This window comes from Nanorana parkeri, unplaced genomic scaffold (assembly GCF_000935625.1).
Source record: "Nanorana parkeri isolate BGI_ZX_2015 unplaced genomic scaffold, ASM93562v1 scaffold510, whole genome shotgun sequence".
Classification (NCBI taxonomy): Eukaryota; Metazoa; Chordata; class Amphibia; order Anura; family Dicroglossidae; genus Nanorana; species Nanorana parkeri.
Window position 1 is genome coordinate 31,097 of NW_017306778.1, and position 5,910 is coordinate 37,006.

General features: G+C 38.6%; 1 long non-coding RNA gene across 1 annotated transcript in view; it reads right to left on the reverse strand.

Moving 5' to 3' along the window:
- LOC108790897 overlaps nucleotides 1-1,600 on the reverse strand; it is a 9,099-nt gene extending 7,499 nt beyond the window's left edge. The window contains exon 1 of the long non-coding RNA XR_001941468.1: nucleotides 1,471-1,600. This is a non-coding gene — a long non-coding RNA (uncharacterized LOC108790897). The remainder of the gene's footprint in view (nucleotides 1-1,470) is intronic.
- Between the last annotated feature and the right edge of the window lie 4,310 nt (nucleotides 1,601-5,910).

The window sequence follows — 5,910 nt, forward strand, 5'->3', positions numbered from 1 at the left end:
CCTCTTCAACCCCCCTTCTAACCTGTAAATCTCATCTCAATCCAGTCCCTGTAGTGAACTGTATATTAATGCCTCACTTCCCTAATCCTGCACATCGGCACACTAACCCCTATATCTCTATCCTCCCACTGTACATGACCTGTATATTAACCCCTTCACCTCCTTCTCCCTCTGTGAATGACCTGTATATTAATGAGTGCTACATTTATATGTACATTATCTAGTGCTACTGTACATCTGGAGATTCTGGAGACAGTAAAATATGTAACTAAGTAGGCTTTATTTTTTGGCAAGTACAGTCAGTTTGTTAAGTCTTATATTTGAGCCAAGTCTTATATTTGTCTTTAAATTCTGTTTGCATGTGACACTGTGCACATACAAAGATAATTATCACTATGAGTTCCCTTTTTATTTCCTATATCTTTATTCATTAGTATTTACATGCTAACAAATCTGTGCCATGGATGATTGAGTAGTTGCCCTTTTCGGAAACTAATTAATCAATTGATAGGTCATTATTGAAAGCACCCCTGGCAGTTTTATAGTTTGTGACTTTAGCTGGTAATGGTATTATCCAAAAACAAATGTTTTTCACAAAAGTGGTCCTTTAAAAGAAACCTGTACTAAGATTACATGGAGGCTGAATTTAATAAACCATTTATCTGAAAAATCTAGCTTTCTTGCTGTCTTGGTGATCCAGTGGCTTTATAACTTTTTGAGCCAATAACCTGGAACAAGTATGCACACTAGAGGGTCTGGTTTTAACCTGACTTAAGTAGGTTATACACTGGTAGATTTACACACATTCGTACAAATAATCTAATTGAAACTTTGAATAATGCCATCAGAGCCTTGATGAATGTCGTTCACAATTTTGTTTGATTTTGATTTAACATTCAATTTGGAGATGAATGGAGTTTCCGGAACAAAAACCACATTCACTGATAGAATTGTGTTTGATCAAACATTTCAACATGCTTCTTCGAATTTCTTTCTCACTGCGGTGGAAATTGATCATCGATTTTACTCCATCAACTATTAGAAAGTCTGAAGAACATTCCAAAATAGATTTTGTTCATTTAAAATTCATTCAGCATATACCCTACTTTAATATAAGCTTGTTTCATATAAGCAACTTGAAAAAGCCAGAAACAGCCAAGCAAGTCATACTTTTAGAAAGTCAGCAGTGGCTGCCCCCCATTGGGCGCATTTACTAAAGGAGTGTAGAATTTTTCTTTAAAACTGTGTGAATATTCACTTCAGTTATCCAATCATGTGAAAAGCATCTGCATGACTATATTCAAAATCAACAGGAATTTGCCTTTCAAGTGATCAGATAAGTGAAGGGAATATTTACACAATTTTTGAGTCAAGCATCTTTAATTCCTTTAGTAAATCAAATCAAAATCCATAACTCTTTCCATACATATGTGCTTTAACTTATAAAAATACATTAATATTATCACTGACCTTTACTTTTTCAGCTGCTGTCCAGTACATCACCGGAGCCACTGGCTGATCTGTATTCAGGTGTGAAATTTCCATTCACAACTTGTGGTTTGTTTTTTTATTTTTATGAAGATCTTGTTGCATGTATTTGATAAAATCCACCTTTGTGGTTCTTCAGTCCAGAATGTTATGTGTAAATATATCTAGTTCCCTAATGCTGGCTTGTGCAATTCAAACTGAAATCTCACCAAAAAACAAGGAAGTAAGCAAGAAGGAAATGTGTCAGATAGAAAAATAAGCTGGGATGAAATATGTACATTGAAGATGTGTCTTCCCTTCTAACGAGGAGAACTAAAAAATGAACATTAATGTTACTTGTTTAGTAATGTAAAGCAAGAAAATACATCTATGCTAAAAATGAGGAGCAGTTAGCGAACATAAAAAGATAGGTGTTATTAATGTTTATAAAATATATGAAGAATATTCCAAGCCCTGAAAGGATTTGAGATATGTATATATGAGATTAATGTACAGTGGGGGGAATTTTTCAAAACTGGAGCAGAAAAAATCCGGGGCAGCTGTGTATGGCAATCAATCAGCTTTTCTCTTCAGTTTGTTCAGTTAAGGTTTGAAAATGAAAGAGAGAAGCTAATTGGTTGCCATGCATAGCTGCTCCAGATTTTGTCTGCTCCAGTTTTGATAAATTCCCTTCAGTATGTTTGATTATAAAGGTGTGCTATGCAGCAATTGTTTTACACTGTGCAGGCATATGACTCCCGCAGTTCTTTAAAGAGAAACTAGAAGGTTTTTTGTTCAGGTTAATTTACATCTTTGTTTTTTTCAGTGAATTATCTAAAATATTTATTTTATAAACATAAATGAATAAGCAAATCTAAGACACCTACAGGGTTATTCACAAAGCTGCCAAAGGCAGCCAAGTAAATAATCAAGCTGAATTGAACAGAGCCGACTCCGGCTTGGCACGGCTGATTTCAGCCATGCATCGGCTGAAATCAGCCATACATCGGCTCTGTACGGCTGCCTTTGGTCAGCCGAACACGCTCTGCGCGTTCGGCTGAGCCGAAGTGCAGAGGGACTTCGACTCAGCCGATCCAACATCTGTATTTCAATGTTTTTATTGGTTTTCCACTTTTTATAAATAGACATTTTGCTACAATCAAACAGCATGTGTAGCACAACAAATCATCCAATAGTCTTCAATATCAACACTATACCCCCTTCAATAATCCCATTAGCTTTATACTATAGTATGTATTATTATGCCATGATAGCGATCTACTTTGTATCTGGGGGGAGGGGGCAATTCTAATCCGTTTCCTCTTGCTATACAAAGTACTGGTAGTTCTCGCTTTGTCTACACATGTTAATATAGCGGAAAATGGGAAAACAATTTAATTAAATTAAAAAAAGGGGAAAAAGGAAAGAAAAAAAAGGATATAAAAATAAAACAATAGTAATGACTGATCAGCGTCCCTGGTTACCAGTTAAGTAGGGACGCTGTTCCATCATTAGGATGAGAGCTTAGCAGAGCCAGCTTTGATATAATGGCCGGCTCCGCTAAGCTCTCATTGTAATGATAGTTCAGCGTCCCCTGGTTACCTGGTAACCAGGGGACGCAACACTGTCATGAGAGCTCAGCAGAGCCGGCCGTGATATCACCGCCGGCTCTGACAAGCTCTCATTGTAATGACAGCTGGTCCCGGCCAAAAGAAAACAGTTGGGCGGAGCTAGCTGTCACTGCTAACTCCGCCCAATCATTTTCTATTTTATTTTTTCTACTTTTTCAACTGTTTTTCTATTCTGCTCGGTACCACAGAGGTACTATGCAGAATAGCCGAGCTGAATGCCGCTCGGCGGCATTCGGCTATTTACTAACTGCTGTTCAGCATCTATGAGAATAGGCCGAACAGCAGCGAGTAGCCTGCCGAAGGTTCGGCTCAGCCGATCCAGATGTTGGATCAGCTGAGTCGAACTCCTTCTGCAATTCGGTTCGGCCGTACATGCTGAGCAATAATTTTAGGGCCATCAATCTCTGATAACACTAAACTGATGAGCAGCAAAAGCTTTTAAAGCGTCACCTATCGCAAATTTGGGGTATCATAGTTTTTATGAGGTTTTTGCGCGTGCGCGCAATTTTAAGGCTTGACATGTTTGGTGTCTTTTTACCCGACGTGACCCCGTCTTTTATATTTTACCAAAAAATTGAGTAATAATAAATGTTTTATAATTTAATATAGGGTGAACAGTTTAAAAAAAAAAACAATTTCGGTAATTTTTCCTTAATATAGTAAAAAATAAAAAACCCCAGTGGTGATTAAATACCACCAAAAGAAAGCTCTATCTGTCCCCAAAAAATTGTATAAAATTCATTTCAGTACAGCGTTGCATGCCTGAATAAACGTCAGTCAAAGTACCGCAGCACTGAATACTGAAAAATGGCCTGGACAGGAAGGGGGTTTAACACAGCGGACTTCAAGTAGTTAATGACAGCTCAGCTTCATCAGGTCATTTGGGGACGCTGATCTGTCATTACAACTGGGCGGAGCAAGCCGAAGCTATGGCTAGATCCTTTGGCTCTTTAGTAAATAACACCCCTAGTTTGCAAGGCATGCTAAGATTTCTGATACAAAGGGGGTGATTTACTAACCTAAACACATGCACGCACCAGGTGCGTGTGATTTTCACACAGCAAAACTTATTTATCAACCAAAAAGTCTCTAAAAGCATATTTCCACTAATGCCATATATGGAAAAATCATGCACATGATGCATATACAATGCTGCTTCACAGTTTAGACAAAAATGGTTAGCTCATGCATTTACATTCCTGCATTCATCAACGCAAGCAACACAACATAGAGCTAATTTACACAACATCACCTTGTAATTCATGCAGGGCTTTGCACAACACACCTGCTGGGTGTGTACACACTACGAAGGTGTTTAGATTCCACCCATAGATCATGCTGGGAGGGAACACACTACAGAGGTGTATACATGTTTGTGGTGTGTTTATAAGGTTAGTAAATCAACCCCAAAGAGTCAGCGCTAACTAAATAAAATAAGATCATAGAACTCCTGTTCTTAAGTAGGGTTTCACCTGCTGGATGCAAGTGGTACACAGAAGAAGTGCAATGTTTGCATGTTTAAAATGAAATACATTTTATTTTATTTGCATAAAAACAATTGTAACATGGAAAATATATAAATAACAACATCTAACGTTTTTGTCTAGATGCTAAAATATAAAAGTTTACTCACCCATACCTCACAGACAGCTGCCTGTTACAGTGCTCCCTCCATCCTGTCTCCTCCTCCACTGCAGTGATGGTGTATTGGACGTGATGATTCACGGGACCTTAAACCGCTGGAGTGGAAAGTGATATTTCATTAAGTTCTATGGGCTCAATGCAGTGTGATGCGGTTGTACCACGCCTCACTGTGGTGCGCTTTAAAAAAGTACTGCATGCTGTACTTTTTTTAGGCGTACACCATTGGAACACAGTGGGGTGGACTGACCGTCACCGTCCGTGACAAGGCAAATTGCCTTGTCTTGCATTTGGGCTGCACTTGAAAAAACGGCCAGCGCAGCCCAAATGCAGATGGTGTGAATATGCACCTAAACATGCAGCAGTGAGCTAAAAAGTGTTTGCCCAATCTTAATGAACACATGGCTAAGGTCATAATATAAAAATGTCCTCAAAATTGCCTACATTTTGCTATGTAGAGTGCTATGGTAAAATTTTCTGGTCAAAAATAAATAAATATTTCACATGGCTTTTCTTATAAATTCATGTGATCACCATGTTAGTACTAACATGGTGTCCACTGGTTTCTTTAATAAACAAAGCCAACTTTAACACAAACTCTGCCTTAACACTAGCCCTAATGTTAACCTTACTGTCTGTTTACAACCAAAGTCTCGTGATCACCATGCCAAAAAAACCCACCTCTAGGATAACTTCTTTAATTTAGTTTTGACATGCAGATATTCTTGTTATGCTAATAAGTTATGCTAATGCTGAAGATGGCAATTTGAAACAGAGGACAGAGACAAAGGACTGGTCTTGTTAGCAGTTATGCCTTTGGTCTCCCTGCAGCTGATCTTTTTCCCAACACTGACTTGCCATGCCTTGTTTCACACTATCTTGGTAAAGCAGAGGGCTTTGCTTCCTCAAGTCAAAGCTTCTCTGCTGACCGGTGATCTTATGAATGGCGAGAACATGTATGGACATAGACATGAGACTTCGACGGTTAACCCCCAAGTTTCAATTGTGAATAGTATGTCACAATGGAATATACCGTGGACAGATAGTCCTGTGCGGCTGTATAATCTCTTGTTGTATCCACCAAGGTGGCCTTTCCAGTCACATCATAGTCTCTGTATATAATATGCACATTTGCCAAACCACCACTCCTGGCTCTACCAGCAGCGCCAAT